This window comes from Pteropus medius, unplaced genomic scaffold, assembly GCF_902729225.1.
Source record: "Pteropus medius unplaced genomic scaffold, Ma_sr-lr_union100, whole genome shotgun sequence".
Taxonomy (NCBI): domain Eukaryota; kingdom Metazoa; phylum Chordata; class Mammalia; order Chiroptera; family Pteropodidae; genus Pteropus; species Pteropus medius.
Genome location: NW_024344240.1, coordinates 4,911,071 through 4,930,665, shown reverse-complemented (window position 1 = coordinate 4,930,665; position 19,595 = coordinate 4,911,071).

The window sequence follows — 19,595 nt, the reverse complement described above, 5'->3', positions numbered from 1 at the left end:
TTCAAGGAAGAGAATAATCCGTTGTGTCCACTGTCCCTGAGTGGTCGGGATGATTGACATTGCATTTAGGAACAGTAGCATAAAAAAAGGAAAATCCTGATTGGTATGGATTCAGGAGAGAATGAGAGAAGCCAAATTGGAAACTGTAAGTATGGACAACTGTCCTGAGGAATTTTGCTATAAAGGAAAATGTAGTAGGCAGTGGGGAAAATAGAGTTAAAAGATTTTATTTTGTTTTGTTTTGTTTTAAGATGAGAGAAATAACAGTAAGTTTGTAAGCTGTGTTAGTCTCTTGTGATTGCTGTAACCAATCACCATAAACTGGGTGGCTAAGAACAAAATAAATTTATTCTCTCACAGTCTGAAGGCCAGAAGTTCAAAATCAAGATGTCAACAAGACCGTACTCCTTCCAGAGGCTCAAGAGAGGATCCTCCCTTGCCTTTCCCGGCTCTGGGGCCTGCCGGCATTCCTCGTCTTGTAGCCACATCACTCCAATCTCTGCCATCATGGCCACAGTGCCTCGCCCCTTTTCTGTGTATCTTAAGTCTCCCTCTTCCTCTATCTTATAAGGATATATGTGATTGGATTTAGGGTCTACCTGGATAATCCAGGGTAATCTCTCTATCTCAAAATTTTTAACTTAATCATATCTGCAAAGACTCTTTTTCCAATAAGGTAACATTCACGGGTTCTGAGGATTAGGACATGGATATATCTTTGGGAGCCATTATCAGCTTTTTGTGTAAGCAGATGACAAGGATCCAACAGAGAGAATAAAATGATAATGCAGCAAAGAGGACAATTATTGAAGCAATGTCCTTGAATAGAACAGAAAGATTGGAACTAGTGTACAAATCAAGGGGTTGACATGACGTAGGGGCATGGACAATACATCTATAGTATCATAAGCAATGCGATTTTATTTTTTAGTTTCAGAAGACTTTATTTAAATTGGGTGTATGCTCTAGACTTTATTTTCCCTTTGTTGCTTAACAAAGTATTACAAATCTAGCAGTTTAAAACCACGCATAGACAAGGCCAGAGAAAGAAAGATCTTCTAGCATGTCTGCAAGAAAGACAGAGTCTCATGGCCATTGCCATATGATATAACCTAATCATGGAGGTGACATTTCTTCATTTTTGCCACATTCTTTTATCTGGGGACAAATCATAGGTTCTTTATTGGGCTATTTTATCAAGAAGAGGGTTTACCCAAGGGCATAACTACCAGGATGTGGGCATTATTGAGGGTCTTCTGCCATGTTCATAATCAGGGTTGAAATTGATATAAAATATCCATAATTTGGTTAACTCTTGTCTTTTTTTCATCATTAAAAAAGAAAATAAACAAGGAGAATACTTTTGTATGGCACTGGTGGGTAAAGAAGGACTCTCTGCTTTTATCCTAGTTGAGGATGGCCTTAGAGCAAAAACTAAAAGAAGAAATGAGGAAGAACCAGTTTGGAATATTCAAATGATACTTTAAAAAGTTAACGAGCTTCTCTCTCAAAAGAATATATTTGATTTGCTTTTCTTATTCCACTCACATGCCCAAAGATTCATGCTCTACATTACCTAATTGCACTGATAAGAGAAAATAGTACTGAATTTTGTTGACAAGCTGTTATGCATTCATTTTATTAACTAGGATCTTGGTTGTATTATTCTCTGGCAGCCTGTTTCTTTATCTGCTAATGATAATAAAGGTTTCTACCCCATGGTCTTAACAATTAAATCAGATAATCTACTTGTGATGTTCATCTCAGCACCTGACAGTTAGAAGAGCAAATAAATATTGACTTGCGTTTATTATTATTATCTTAACAAAACCATAAAAACAAGAAAATATATCCAATAGGTTATGTACCCAATTGATTTTCCAGTTGAATCAGTTTCATAATTATATTACCTCCTGAATATTTCCCATATAAAAGGTCAAACGATAGAAGCACATTGTAGGGACAATAGAATGTTCTGAATGTTGCTTGCTTTTGAACTGTTTCTCCACTCAAAACTGTATAACCTTGGAAAACCAGATTCCATGTGGCTTAGTTTGCTTATCTGTAAATTGAGGATAATTTGGATAATTTTTGTATTTCCCTTCTAGGGTGTGGTTCATATTAGATGGGATAATTCATGTTCAGCAATTAACCCAGTGCATGGAAGAGGGTAAGTGTCCAGTATACAGTAGCCAGAAGCAGCAAAATAGCCCAATAAGTAATAGCCAGGCCCTTAGAAACATCAGTAGGAAAAGTATGACCTATATTAAAGTGTCCGGGGTTCTTTTTACGTGTTTCATTAGTTACCTCTGATTGTGAGGCATCAGTATTAATATTCCAATTTGGAGATTAAGGACCAATAAATAGTCATTGGAATTTTAGGACCAGTAAATAAATAAAAATATTTAGAGCACCCAATTTTTTTTCTGTTAAATAAGAAAAATTAGTCATTTTTCAAAGACTTCTGAAAACTTTATCTTAGGTTGGTGCTGCCTGTAAACCAGTGATTAGGAAATATGGGGCTATAACAAACTTAACTGGGAGACCCAAAACAAGGGATGAGTAAGCAAACCCGTAGGGAGAATTTGGCTTCTCCAGCTGTAAGCAGGGGATAGAGCCGCCCCATTCCCCTCGTGGAAACACTGGGAAGATGCGTGTGGTAATAGCTACGAAGCCTTAGATCATGAAGAGAAAGAAAGGTCCTATGTAAATCATGAGCCTAGTTACTTTTACTTAATATCACCTTATTTATCTTTTATATTCTTTTGCCCTAGAGAGACATAATCTACTTTGAAAATGTCTTTATGAAAAATCCGAACGTAACGTTAGTCATTTTTTTTATTTACCCTTCTCCCTTTACATCGCCTTTGAATTTCTTTAACCTATTTAACCTTTTCATAACGAGTTCCTCCAATCTGACAATACACTAAAATCTCCATGTAGTGTTTAGCGTTTGAAAATATGGAGTTGAGGTGCACTCCAGGAACCTTCATTTTTTTAATATTTTTTGGTAACTTCAGAAAGTTAATGGACACTGAATGATATTTCATGCTATTTAAGGGGGAGCCCTTTTCCTCTTAGGATATAGAATTTCCTAAGAATTTCGAATAATAATAAGCACTTCAGCATCATGTTTCTTAGCAATATGTATATAAAATTAACTTTATTACAGCCTGTCCCATTTTACATTTCTGCTATAAGCAAAGGCAAATTCCTCTATAAGCAATTTTCTTTCAACTCATTTTGTACACGGTAACTCAGTTTCTCTCACATGGTATCAGAGGTCTGCTTCAGGCTGAACAAAGAGACAGAACATTGAAAGACTGGATGTTGTTTATTCGAGACCCAAAATGAGTTGAAACGTTAAGTGACACTATATCACGTAGAGAAAGCCATGTCAGACTGAAGTTTTCCCTTAGCGATGACATTTCTTTAGACTTTTTTTTTAGTGTGGAAATTGGGGTTTTTGTGAAAAAGTGGGAACTTCATTTCACAAAGAAAATCTCCTTATGAGAGTGATGATAATGGCCTTTGCTCGCGAAGCAGCACACACTGTCTTTCACTAGTTCACTATTCAAAATTTTCTATCCAAATTTAAGAGAAAAACATATAGCAGTAACAGAAAGGTAAAGTCACTATGAAGGGGAATTGGCAGAGAACCATTGAAAATTGCATTCTCTAAACTCCAGACAGAGCAGATGATTGGGCCATCTACGGCAAAAGAGGGCTTTTCTTGAGAGAGAATTAGAATCCGAAGGAATAAATGGTGATCAGAGCGGAGGGCTTTGACTTCCTCTCAGCCGCCTTTTGTATCTGTGAACGCCAGAAAGAAGTCTAGTAAAATGTCAGTTTTCTAAGTTCGAACCCCCATGAACCAGAGACTACAAATTATAGTGAAAAAGGAAAAAGGGAAATGAGTAAATGTGTAAGAGCACCTTTCATAATTCGTCTTATAGGTTGTTTCCGTGAAGGAAAGAAGAAAATGTGACTGTGATTTAGTTCAGGCCTCTCCCAAATGTGAATGAAAAGAACTACACCTAAGTATTTTGTGTGGGTTTTTTCCTTCTTTTTAACATTATTCTATAAGTACAGCCTTAAACTAAAGGTTAGATAACAAAATATATAGGAAGCCTCCTTTGATTTCAGCTTTGACATGAAATAAGCTTAGAAACTGTCACTCCCGCCCTTAATATAAGAAAAAATCTAACCGAAAATGAATGACTTTTTCTCAACCTCACAGAGAACTGAGGTTGCAGAGCAAACCCCACACCTTGAAATCTGGAAAAACAGGAGAATCCAGAGAATCTTGTCTGATATCTACTTGCCTGGAGCAGAAGCCGCTGGAGCCACAGACCTGCAGGAACAGTGATATGGTAACTTGACAAAGTCCTGGAGGCTGAGTATAGATGAGCATGAGAGCGAGAAATTCCTGGGACTGCGGTCTTAGGGTGGGAGAGTGACCGGGTGCGTGCGTGCGGGCTACACTTGGTGACCTTTAATTCGGGAGTCTCACCAGGTTCTCGTGGTAAAGACTCAGGAAAGATCTCTTGGTGTCTTTAGCAGGGGGAGGAGAACAGAAACCTTATGAAATAATTCAAGAGCCTCCTCACTAACACAGGCCCACTTCTCAAGAGAAGACTTTCCAGACCCTCGTCTCACTAGGAATCTGAGAGGCAGTTACACAACTCCAGCTTTTCTACCCTCCCTGTCTTACCTAAGGGGGGAAAAAATTAGAAAACACTTGTGAAGGTGTTAGCCCACAGACATAGCCCACTAAAAGTCTAAGATTTAATCACATGATTTTAGAACTTGGCCCTTCCTCAGCATTTTACCACATTACAGGGCTCCAGTGAAACAGTGCATGACAACCAAAAGAACTGCAAGATGCAGCTTTCTCTGAGGAGGAGCACTGAGGAAAGCCCCCAAACAGCAAGGAAGACTAAAACGGGAACGATAGAGTAAAGCCTCTGGCACCGAGGGCTACAACAGACATTAAACACAGCTGAACTAGATTAACAGACCTCATGCTGAAGCCCTATTTGACCTCAGTTCCTATTACTTGAGAGAGCACATCTAGCTTGAAACAAAACAACTATGAGACATGCTAAAATGCCAGAGAAAAACACAATCTGAAGGCACAAAGCAAACATCAGAACCAGTCTCAGATATGACATAAATGTTGGAATTATGATGTAAAGGATTTAAAATAACTATAATCAATATGTTAAGAGCTCTAATGAAAGATATAGACAACATGCAAGATGTTAGCAGAAAAAATGAAACTTTAAGAAAAAATTAAAAGGAAAAGCTGCGGGTCAAAAATACTAACATAATGAAAAATGACTAGATTAGGCTCATCAGTAGACTGGATGTGGCCAAAGAAAGAATTAGTGAGATTGAAGATAAGTTAATAAAAATTTCTTAAACTGAAAGAAAAATTAAAAAAAAAAAAAAAGAATGAAAAAATAGAACTAGGCATCTAATTACTGTGGGATGGTTTCAAAAACTAACATACACAAAATAGATATACCAGAACCAGAAGAAAGATAAAACAAAACAGAGAAACTATTTTAATTAGTGATGATCAAGAATTTTTAAAAACTGATGGCAGAAAACAAATAAAAAATTTAGCAAGTTCAGACAACACTGTAAGGATAAATATCGAAATATCTCTACCTAGACATATTATATTCACATTGCAGAAAAACAAAAACAAAGAAAAAAAAACTTAAAAGAAAGTAGGAAAAATAAAACACCTATAAAGAAACAAGGATGAGAATTATAGCATATCGGTCTTCTCATCAGAATCAAGAATTACTTAAATATGAATGGTCTAATTACACAAATTAAAAAACAGAGGTTGTCAGAGTGAATTAAAAAATAAGACTTCAGGGGACATGCATATGGGAAATATATATATTTATATAACTTTTAAATAATTTTAAGTAACTGTATATCTTTTAAGTAATGTGTTTAAAGCAATTTTTAGTTTCTTTCTTTTAAACAGTACAAAAATCTTATTGTTAGTGTGTTTCCATTTAAACTGACATCCTTTTCAGAGCATTTTAGTCCCTTGGTACAAATCTAAATTTAGTCTTTTACATTTATTAGCTGTTATTCTTTGAAGGAGAAATTTGATCAATATATCTTATCCTGAATTGCATCTTCCATAATAATACAGCTCAAGAATTTTATTGAGCTCAAAAAAAAGTAAAGCAAGAGGTACAATTCTTATTGAATTGGATAATACACGCATTTATTCATCTGTAATTCTCCACTTTCCTTAGAGGGATTTTTAAAATCTCTTTTATGTTTGCTCTTCTATTACTTCATCATTTTGTGCCATTGCTTTTTGCCCGCTTATCTCTCTGACCAAGATGATTTCAAATTTAATCATTCTCACAATAATGTATTTCAAAATGATTTATATGCAATATGTAAAAGCAACTGACGTGTAAAATGTTAAATCCCTCAGGTTTCTAGACTTTGAACATGTCTCAAGAACTAGCCTTTGCTAATTTGGAAAGTGTTTGCATATGAGTCATTGTGTCACTCTATTATGCTTCAACTCTCTTCTCAAATTGCTATCTACCGACCTGAAATTGTCTGGCTGTGAAAGAGCAGACAAGAGTCAACTTTACATTTTTTTAAGTAAAAGTACTTTAATGACCTCGAAACAGAGCACAGGAAATTACCTCGGTGCCCTGAGTCTCTCCATAAGCATTTCTTTTACTTTCTCTAGTTCTACATAATAGGAAGTTACTCTGTCTCTCTTAGGACGCCATTAAAGCAGCCTATGATTCTATGTGACAGTAAACAGAATTTAATATTCTGTATTGAGCAGAGTCCTTAAAAACTTCAAGTCCATTTCATTATGTCATATTTCCTGACTGAAAGACAATTCAGAGAAAAAAATGTTGGGGAGAGAGAGAAAGATGGAAGGGGGAGATGGATTAGATAGAGATATAGATGATTAGATAGATAGATAGATAGATAGATAGATAGATAGATAGATAGATAGATCATAGATAGATAGATATTAGATGGTAGATAAAAGGACAGACATACATATATACAGACAGACAGACAGAGACAGAGAAAGAAAGAGAATTAAAAGAAAAAACAAAACACCTTAGCTTTCTGCTAGTGGAGCTATACCTTTGCTTTCATGGCATTGCAAGAGAATTCCAGGGATCTTGCTTAGCCCTGAGGAACTTGCTATTGAAAAATAAATCCCATTCTACTCACTTTGCACAAAAACCAAACAAAGCCATTCATTTTCTTAATTGTTTTCAACCTCAAAGGCATACAAATAAGTTACCCCAATTTTTTTTATCAAAGTTAGTATTCTAAGGTTTTCCTTTTTTCCTTTCCAGTGATTTCCACCCATCCGCTCTGCAATGATATCTTCACAAAGCAACAGAAACATACAGAACATATTGATTACCAAGTAAAATGGTTTCCCTGGCAACCATAACCCAATGAAAGCCCTAAGAACTGCCTTCCTTTCACATATGAATTTTTCCTAATGATTTCAGACATCACAGATGGTGGAAACATGTACAAAAGTACCTGACCCAAAAGTGTTGCTGCAAAAATAAAGTTGACTCAGTGAGAGATACGCTGCTTTGTTCCGTGGTTAGCTAATATAGCTCTAATTTGTAGTATTTCAATAATTATGAAATAATCCATTCCTTTGTGCATTATAGTATGTGAATAAATTAGTTTTCTATCAGTGCCATAATAAATCACCACAAACTTAGTGGCTTAAAATATCAAAATTTTATTATCTTACAGTTCTGTAGGTCTCATTGGACTAAAATCAAGGTGTCAGCAGGGTTGTTTTCCTCTCTGGAAGCTCAAAGGAGAATCTATTTCCTTGCCTTTTTTCATTTTCTTAAACACACCTGCACTCCTTGGTTCATGGCCCCTTTCTTTTTTTAAAGCTAGCTACTTCACATCTCTCTGATTCTTCCTCCATCATCACTTCACAGCCGATAAAGATTCTTGCTTTTAAAGACTCTTTTGATTATATCGGGTCCACCTGGATAATCCAGAATAATCTCTCCATCAAGGTTCTTTCCTTAATCACATCCACAAAGTCCCTTTGGCCATGAAAGGTAATACATTTACCTATTCCAGGAATTAGGCCATGGACATCTTCCAAGGGCCATTATTCTGCCAACCACAATGAGTCTATTGTCTAGCATGTTACCAAAATAAAAAGATATTTCTAAAAATATTGACGTGCAATGGAACATACAATTTGAATTGCTTCTTTTAAGTACTAATGCTTATTTCACATTGATCTAGAGCAGAGACCAACAAACTTTTTTTCTGTAAAGGGCTAGACCTTAGATATATTTTGCTTGGCCAACCATACAGTCTCTGTTATGACTATTCAATTCTGCCATTGTAGTGTGAAAGCAGCCATTGACAATATATAAATGAATGAACTTGGCCATGTTCCAAAAAAATTTTCTATACAAAAATAGGCAGTAGGCCAGATTTAGCCTGCAGGCTCTAGTTTATGGATTTATAAACTAGAGCTATGAAATCTCCAATCCCATTAGTAAAATTTGACATACATTTTTAGAACTGCGATTACTTCTTTTTTTGGATAGAGAAGATAAAACTAAAAGTGTGCACTTGGCCTCTTCAACCATGTATGAAGGATATAAACATTCTTCATTATCATAAAATCTTTGTTGAATACCAGCACCAGGGAATGACTATAAAAAGCCAGAAGACAGAGAGTCGACCCTCAGTGGGCTTATAGTATAATTGGTGAGACACATATTTATTAGATAATAAAGTTTTTATCTATATGTTTAGATGACAACATTATTTAATCTTGAAAAGTATCATCTTTAAAAATTACATAATGGAAACCCACTTTTTGTAGTGACAGACCTTTTTATTGGACCGGCCTTCTTGAAAATAACAATGATAAACTCTATAAAAAAATATATATATATATATTTTTCCCAATCCCCTGCCTCCTGCCCCACTTCCACCCATGACCTATGAATGTTGCCTTTTTCCCCTTAAGAACTGGATCTCTGAAGGCCAGGTGTCTTCTCCCACATGCTTGTGGTGTGCACCCGCAACCTGGTGCCCCCAGGGTATGGTCTGTGGCTCCACCTGGGGCACGAACCCAAGACTTTCTGCATGTAAAGCAGAAGTGCTAACTACTACACTTTGGAGCCACCTTAGAAAAAATATTTTTTAAAAAATAAAGAAACAACTACATGTAAGCAGTGGAAAATGACCAGAGCACACAAAGAGAGAAGTCTGTTCTTAAGAAAAGAGAACTCTGATGAATAAAAATTTGTTCTTGTATGACTTTTTGCTTGAGGGCACAACCTACACTGTGTGGCATGAGGCAAAAGAACCGAAGCAAAAAACTGGTCCTACTGCCCAAAGCAGTCAGGATATAGAGTTAGGAGATGCTAGAGAACATAAGGAATAAATAAGAAATTCCAGAAATTAGGAGCCATAGAAGGGGAATTCTCAAAACTGCATATAATCTTTGTCCAAACCCTTGGCTGAGCCCTGGATTTTGCATGTATTAAAAAACACCAAGACTTTAGTGAAAAGTACTAGCTGGAACATTGGAAGAACTGAACATTTTCAGCTGCTATCCATTCCAGGGGAGATAGAGATTGGGGTTTGATTCTAATAAAGTTAACAAAAATCTACAGCAATGAGAGAAAGACAAAGAGGTCCAGAGTCTTTATCTCTACAAACAAATGTATCATTTAAAATGTCCAGAACACAATAAAAGATTACTAGACATGGGAAGAAATAGGGAAATGAGGACAAGAGCTAAAAGAAAGGTAGTACATAGTAACAGACTCCATAACACAAATGTTGGAATTAAAAGGCAAGGATTTTAGAGCTGATATAATAAATATATTAATGACTTAAAGGAGAACATTTTCATTATAAATGCACTAAAGGGAAAAATCTCCAGAGCAATGGAAACTATAAAAAGAAAACCAAATGGAAACTCTAGAAGATAAAAAGTAAAATGTATTGGAGTAAAAATATTAATGATGGAAGAAAATGTCAGTGAATTAAAGATAAATGAAATATGAAAAAGAGAGAAAAACTGTTGAAAAGAATGTGGAGGTTAGTCATACAAAATCAAATTGATCAACGTGCGATTGGAGTCTCAGAAAGAGAGGAAAAAGAAAATAGGCAAAATAAAAGTGAAGAAATAATGATGAACGGGTTTTCTACTGTAGTGAAAACAACAAAATAAAGATCTCAAGAAGCTCTGAAACCCTATGCATGAAAGAAGAAGGGAAGAAAGAAAGAAAAGAGGAAGTTAGAAAGAGGGGAGGGAGGAAATACGTAGCATATCATGGTTAAACTTCTGAACACTGAAAAATAAATAGAAAATCTAGAAAGCAGTCAGAGAAAATATATTATATATAAGGGTGCAAGAACATTAATAATAGCTAACTTCTCATCAAAAACGATGGCAAGATACTATATCTAGCAAAAATATAAAAAGTGACATTGGAATAAAATCGTTTTTAGAAAAAAGTTAGAAAATTTTACTAACAAGCCCACACTTTAAGAACTACTAATAGAAATTCTTCGCTTGGAAGGGAAATGACACCAGATAAAATGACTGTTATATAAACAAAGATATAAAGAGTATTTGACATGCTAATTATATGGGTACATGTATGAGACTCTTTTCCCCTTTTTCTGTGTGTATGTATATATGTAAGTATGTATAATATGTGTGCTTCAGTGTATTATACATACTTATGTATACTTTAATATATTTCAAAGCCATATGAAGTCTAAAGCAAAAATAAGAGTATCAATGCTGTATTAAGGAACTTACAATATATTCGATGTTAAGATACACAACTATAATAATACAAAGGGCAGGGCAACAAATTGCGTTAAACTGGCACATGGTTCTTGTGCTGACACGAGGGGTACAATATTAACACTAAGTATATTATGATAAGTTAAGTATCTATATATAACTCTAGGGCAGATGGCACATACAAATACACACACACACACACACACACACACACACACACACATAGACTCACTACAAAGATACATAGCTACAAAGCAAATAGAGGAATTACTGTATAATAAAACACTAAAAGATATTCAATAAAGCAAAAAAAAAGAAAAGGCAGAAAAAGAGGGACAGATGAATATAAACCTGATAGGACAAAGAAACGAATAGCAAAATTTATAAACCCCAAAGCAAACATATCAATATTTATAGTAAATATTAATTAAACATTCTCGAGAAGAAGCAGAAATTATCAGACTGAATTTTTTACATTTATTTTATTATTCTTTTACAGTTGATGTACATTATAATAGTTTCAAGTATACAACATAGTGATTATTTATATACCTTACGAAGTGATTACCCCAATAAGTCAAGTACTCACTATAGACGGTTATTACAATATTATTGAAATTTAAAGTCATCTATTAGAGTTACGCCTTAAGTATAACTTCATGAATAAATTGGAAGTAAAAAGATAGAAAGTGATATACTATGTAAAGTAACAGTAAACACAAGAGACCTGATGGCTATATTAACATGAGAAGTAAAATGATGTCAATACAAGGATTATTACCAGAGATTAATAGGGATAGTTCATAATGATAAAAGCTTAGTTCACCAGAAAGACATAATGATTATAAAGTTTGTGCAATAACTGAAGAATTTAAAAATACACAAGCAGACATTGATAGAATTTTATTGAGAAATTAACAAATCCATACTCACAAAATGTAATAGTCAATATTGTTAAAATATCACTCTTCCCAAAATTGATCTAGAGTTGATGCAATCCCAATTAAAATACCAGCAAGATATTTTAGGTAGATAATTACAAACTGACTCCAAAATTTATATGGAAATAGTCAGGACCAAAAATAGACAAATAATTTTGAAAAAAGAAAGAAAATATTTGGAAAAATTTTACTCCCAGATTTCAGTAGTTACTATAAAGCTATGTTAATCAAGATAGTGTGGTAGTGACATATGGTTGACAAATAGTCTAATAGAATAGACCCATTTTTATATGATCGACTGATTTTTTTAACCAAGGGGCTGAATTAATATAATAGGAAATGGAAACTCCTCAACAAATTGTGATAGAACAACTGGCCGAAATTAAATCGAGGTGGATCATGGAGCTAAAAATATATCTAAAACTTTAAAGCTTCTAGAAGGAAACATAGGAAAATATATTTAAAAACTTGGTATAGAAAGAGGGGAAAAAATGGCATAGATGATGGAAACTCTGTTCATCCCTCTGGCAACCAAATCAAAGTTGTGACAGAAACAAAGAGCAAACAGCAAGGAAAGATCCCTGGGATCTAAATGAACAATCCATACAACTAGGGAGAAATCCAAGAAAGCACCCTGCAAAGGCAGAAGGTACGATGGGGAGAGGACACAGGGCTGCCCGGTCTCTAGAGACTAAGTGAGACTGAGGCTGCGGCAGCAGCAGTGGCAGACATCTCTTAAAGGGGTTGCTTCTGCAAGCGGATTTTCGCAGTGATGGACCTGCTCTCTCTGAGCACCAGTGCCAATTTGGCTGCGCGCAGAGGGCACCAGGGATTTACAGGGAGACATTGTTGGAGTGAGGGCCCAGGCAAGACTCGCTCTGTACAGAAGTGTCGGCGGTATCCATTGTTCCTCCCCGCTCCCAGTGTGTGAACAGAGCCCCGCCACAGCTGTGCAATCATCAAACTGGAGAACAGGTCGCTCTGCCCAGAGGATTCCCTGAAACCCTGCCTCCCACAACTCGCAGCCCCACCCAAGCCTCTTCCAAGTGTATCCTCAGAGAGTCAGGTGCTCCTTGCTGAGCAGCGCCTAGACTCACATTGAAGGCAACTGGGCTTGGTTTCTGGTGTGGCCTTCAGAGGCAATTATAAGCACAGCATCTGTGGATTGCTTGCTGAATTTTAACAGGTGGCCACAGAGGCTTGGGCTAAGTTTGGCATGCAGCTTAGGACTGTGCCATTGGACACCGACTTCACAAATCCACACTAATAAGACCAGGAGACTTAGGAGCTTTGCTTAGTACATAGAAACAGACACGAAACGGCAGCCAAAATGGGAAGACAAAGAAGCAGAAACCATATGAGAGAACGGAACAGAGAACCAGAAATAATGGAGTCAAGTAATCTAACAGATGCAGAGTTCAAAACACTGGTTATAAAGATGCTGGTTATAAAGGTTATAAAGTGAGAACTTCAACAAAGAGATAAAAAAAAACAAACATAAAAATGGAAATTATAAAAGAGAACCAGTCTAAAATGAAGAACACATTATCTGAGATGAGAAGTATATTAAATGGAATAAACAAAGTAAATAAAGAAGAAGATCAAATGCCCTATCTAGAGGACAGAAAAGCCAATCAGGGCACTTAATTAGAATGGCAAGAAAAATGATGCCAATACTATAAAAATAATTTAAGAAGCATATAGGACACTACTAAGTCTCCAAATATTTGTCTGATTGGAGTAACTGCAGAAAATCAAGATGTTGAACAGCTGTTTGAAGAAATAATGATGGAAAACTTCCCTAACCTGGTGAAGGAAATGGACATACAATCCCAGGAAGCTCAGAAAACCTCAAAAACCAAGGATCCAAAGAAGCCCACACCAAGACACATCATTATTAAACTACCAAAGATTAAATACAAAGAGAGAACCTTAAAAGCAGCAAGAGAAAAGCAGATAGTTACCTACAAGGAAGCACCCATAAGACTGGCAGCTAATTTCTCAAAAGAAACTATGCAAAACAGAAGGGTTTGGCACAAAATATTCAACCTGATGAAGACCCAGGATCTACAACCAAGAATACTTTATCCAGCAAAGTATTAGAGTTGAAAGACAGATAAAGAGCTTCTCAGACAAAAATAAGCTAAAGGAATTTATCACCACCAAGTCAATATTACAGGAAATGTCGGAGGGATTTCTTTAAAAAGAAAAAACATATCAAAAAGAGGAGTAAAGAATGGTAACAACTACATTCCCATCAATAAGTACCTCAAATGGAAAAGAATTAAGTTCTTCAACTAAAAGATAGAATGGATGAATGGCTAAGAAAACAAGACCCCTATATGCTTCCTACAAGAGACTCACTTCAGATTAAAAAACACACACAGACTTAAAGGAAGGGAATGGAAAAAGATATTGCCTAGATGGACCTAGAAGTTATTTAAGTCAGACAGAGAAAGATAAACACTATATAATATCACTTACGTGCAGAATCTGAGGAATAAAAAGAACAAACTAATCAAAAACAGAATCACAAATATAGTGGACAATTTGGTGATGGACAGAGGATAGGAGGTTTGGGAGGCTGGGAGAATGGGGGGAAGGGTTAAAGAAGTACAAATTAGTAGCTGATGGATGGTCACGGGATGGGGAGCATGACATAGGGAATGCAGTTAACATTAATATGTTGGCTAGGTGGAGGGTCAGGGGAGGGAGGGAGTAATTGGGGGGATCGTTTTATGAACTATATAGATGTCTAACCAATGTACTGTATACTTGAAACTAATTAAAATAAATAAAATTATAAAAAAATCTTGGTATAGGAAAAAATTTCTCAAGATCCAGAAAGAATTCTTCATGAAAGACAATATTGATAAACATATTTCATCAAATTAAGAATTCTGTTCATCGAAAGACACTGTCAAAAAAGTGAATAGACAGATCACACTAGAACAAATATTATAGATGTATGTAATATTTACAATATGTGATATTATATATGTATATATAATAGATGTTCAGAATATTTAAAGAGCTCTTACCATTCTATAATGAAAAGACAAACAACTGCTAAATATAAGGGAAAAAATTCAAAAAGATACTTTAAAATGAAAAACTATTCAACATTGTTAGCCATCTAGAAATGCAAATTAATACCACTAACACCTACTAAAATAGCTAATTAAACAACAACAACAACAACAACAACAACTTTGAGTTCAAGTCCAAATGTTAGTAAGGATGGTAAGGATGTGGAGTGATTAGAAATCAAATACATTGCTGGTGACATGGTAAAATGGTACAACCATGTTGGAAAATGTTTGACAGTTCAATAAAAATAAAATAATGTAAATATTTACCTACCCTATCAACTAAAAATTTCACACCTAGATATTACTCAAAGGAATGAAAAAAATGTTGCTGTTCCAGAATGTTCATAGCCATTTACTTATAATAACTCCATACATTTCAGATGCTCATTAACAGATAGATGGCTAAACAATTTGTGTATATCATACAACGTAATGTTGCTTAATAATCAAAAGAAATGAACTACTGATAGACAAAAAACATGGATGAATCTCACAAAAATTATGAATAAAAGAAGCTAGACACAAAACAGTACCTATTTATTATATGATTCATTTTATGGAAAGTTCCAGAACAGGCAAAACTCATCTATGTTTAAAAATATCAGAAAAAGTGTTGCCTCCGGGAAAGGAGGATTCACCTGACAATGGCACAATAGAAATAGGTGATGGTAATGCTGTATTTCTGGATAACGCATTACTGGATGTATGTATTTATTAAACTCACTAAATTGCACACTTAAGTTTCATGTATATTGTTATTTTATTAACGATATACAAACAAACATTAAACTCTAGTTAGTAAGTTTGCTTTTCATATTGGTACTGCTCTCTGCGTATAGCAGAAATGAGCAAATGAGGACTATATGTAATGCCAGGAGTTAAGTTTCTCTTGACTGAAGGCAAGAAGAGAATTCTTTCTTGAAAGAGAGTAACAAATATAGAAAGACAAAGACTAGAATTTATGCTCTGATGTTTCTTGTTGTAATAGAATTGGATGTAACAGTTTAAATTTGTACTCCTAACTCCGTGTAAAAAATTCTCTTTCTTCTCCTTCTCCATCTCTTTCTCTTCCTTCTTTGCTCCCCCATATGCACACACACACATACACACAGACACACACACACTTCTCCACCCACATGCATATTTTCTAGCTCTATCTGCTCAGAAGTCCATAAACAATTATAACACCAAAGTAGTGAGCGCATCTGGCACCTATATCTTGCTTACTAAATGCCATTGCCCTGCCCACTTTAGGAAGCCAGAGCTTCTTGGAGAAGAGCGTGATTCCAGCATTGGCAGGGAAACAACAAGGTGAAACTGGAAGCTTTCGTGTCAGAAAATATGTGTGATGGTCAGTTTATATATCAACTTGTCTAGACTCTAGCCCCAGTGACTCAGTCAAACAAGCACTAGTCTGAGTGTTGTGGAGGTGGTATCTACAAATATGATTAACATCTATATTTAGATGACTTTAAGTAAAGATGATTTTCCAGGATAATCTGCAAGGAACTGATCCAGTCAAGGGCCTGAAGAGCCAAAATGAGGTTTCCCTGTAAAGGAAGAAATTTGCCAGTAGATTGCAGTTTCAGCTCTTACATCAGAGTTCCTCATCTTCCAGAGAGCCCTGCAGATTGCAAATTTGCCTGGGTAGCTCCGCAGTAGTGTAAATAAATTATCTGCAATAAATCTCTATTCCTTTACTCTCTCTCTCTCTCCCTCTCCATCCATTTATCTATCTCCTACTGGTTCTGTTTCTCTGATGGAACCCTAGTAGATATAGTAGAGGAGTATAAAATGATGAAAACATAGTAATAAGATATAGCAGCTAGCTTGAAGAGGCTTCTAACTTACCCAATATGGGAATTTGGGTTATCAAAATAAATAATAGTTATAACTCACTGAAGAAAGTAAGAATCCATGCATCCATCCATTTATCCATTCATTCATCCATTTATCTATACTTACATACATACATACGAAGATGGGAAACTTCCTTATAGTAGAATGCCAACTTATAAATGTAGAAGGAATAGTATAGTTAGAAAATCATGAATGGATGCTAAAGCTCTATAAAGTTTAGTGAGGAACAAGATATTTACATAGTCTCCAAGTATTTTCTCACAGGTTATTAATTACAGAGAAAATAGTAACTTTACAGTGGAAGATCATAGATCACATTATCTTAATTAAAAGATCTAAGTTAATATCATCAATATGGAGACAAATCATACTCATATGCCTCCAGATCAGATGCACTGAGAGGGCCATAGCATCCTTCTATGGTATGCCTGACAATATACACAAGAGAATCTATTCATGAAGAAATAGCTAAATCCAAAATGAGGAAAATAAATGTGTGTTCTCCTTTAAAATGCAATGTCCATAAAGATTTTTAAAAGGCTGAGATTCAGGGATAAAAGAGACTAAATTAGCATAACAACAAAAGATAATTTATAATCCTGGATTAAATCTGCATGAGAAAATAAAATTAGCTATAGGAACATTATTGGGATAATTTGCAATTTTGTCTGTGGATCAAATAATAGTATTGTATCAATGTTAAATTACCCAATTTTGATTATTTTACTGTGATTATAAGGATAATATCCTTGTTCTTGGGAAACATATTCTAAGTATTTAGGAGCAAAAGAGCTCAGTGTCTCCACTGTACTCCCAAAAGGCGCAGAACATTTTTCAGATATAAATAAATGTATAGTGAGAGAATGACAAGTCAAATGGGACAAAATATAAACAATTTAGGTAAAGGGATAAAAGAGTTCCTAAGTTACAAAACACAAACAAAACATATCTAAAGGAAAGCTATGGTGCCAAGACTGTATTTTGTAGTAAAAACCTCATGAGTATAAAGAAAATAGAAAGACTTGAGGAATTATTTCCATTGAAAGCAATCAATAACAAGCATAAAGATCAACAGTTAAGACAAAGTTGTTTTTTACATTCTGCCTCATTGCTATAGGTTAACTGGAATGTGAGACCAGAATTTTATTTCTTGATTCTGTAAAACTGTTACTTATCTTTTCATTTTTCTACTTTGCTTTTCAGTCTCTTATGTCTGGAATTCACCAAATCACTGGTTCTAATTGGATAGTTCTCCACAGTTTCAGAGTTAAAGAATTATCCCTTTTTATAAACCCCAACAGAAGGTAATCAAATATTTAACATAGCTAAATAGCAAAACATGGGGAAATGCCTTTTCAACTGGATCCTAAATAATTCTTAAGGACTTTTTTAAAATCTCATATTAGTAAATAGATGATAGCAGGCTTATTTTATTTGCAAGGAGACACTGTAATTGGACTTTGGAAAAGAAAGATAAAAAGACATGATTATATTGCTACGTTGCTGAATTGGAGGGAAGGGGGATGGACTTAAATTTATAATGTGTATTGAACTTCCCCCATTTGTAAAGACCTCTATTGTAGAACTAAATGGGTTGTATATGTTTTCTGTTTACTTCTCCTGAAACCCTGGGTTCTCCAATTCCAAATAAATTTTTTTCCAAAGCTGCAATTACTGAGATTATAAATAATGTGAAGCATTGCAGCTGGTCCTGGAACATTTCCAGCACGTAATCACCTGTCTGTGCACTAATTCCTGCTATGATTAAGCCCCTTAATTTGCAGTAGGGTCTGACAGCTCTATTGTTTAAAATATCACCCATTAACAGAACAGGCATGAGCTCGTCTGTATTCTAACTAGTTTCCTCACATATTTTCTATGTCAGCTTCAGTTAACCTGTTGTACTGTATATTTGATGAGTGATCACTTTTTCTGGAGCTTGATGTTGTCAATAAAAGACTAATGATATGTGAGACCACAGCTTAGTTAGATATAAATACGGAGTCAAGCAAAGCCTTGTAGAAAACGTTAAAAACAAATTTAATGGGCTGCAGATTAAGGGAATAGACACAAAATCATTTGAGTTTCTTTTAAGATAAAATTCCAGGGCTTATATATGACAATGATAGTATTTCCCTTCATTTTGAGAAAACAAGCTTTTGACTAAATCTATGAAAAAAAAAAGGTTTGCCATTTAAAATATATATTCAATATATCTTTCAATATATGTTCGATATATTTCTAACATATTACTAATAATGAAGAGAACATTTCCAAAATCTTTTTATTCTTTCTCTTAAACTCAACTATAAATACTAATTAAATGTGGCAAATCTTGTGAAACAGATAACAGAGTTACAGAGCTCACTTTAACTAAAAGAATAATCTAAATACATTCTATAGGTGACCCTGAAAAATGGAAAATTACAAGGACTTATTCTGTTATTTGAACTGAAAATTTTGTGTGATCCTAAAAAGCACCATTGAGAAAAATTGGCACAGTCCTAAAGTGATCCAAATGAAGAAGCCAGGAAGAATAAGGAAGGCTTTGTGTTAATGCTCATGTTAAGTTCCATCTCCCAACTATATCTTATTCAAATTCATGCATGCCTTCCTAATATCTTCCACCTGCTACTGCTTGCATTTGTGGTTGCATCTCCTGTCCTTAATCAAATAGCACCCTCGTTCTGTTTCTGTAACCCACAGAGTGTGCAGTTATGTCTGCATTCATTTCCATTGTCTAATGTTTGCCTAAAGTTTGATCACAGACCACAGCAAGTTACAGTGATTGTACAGACACCCATTTGAAAAGAACACTCTTCTCAGATCCATCTGATCCACCAAGTACAG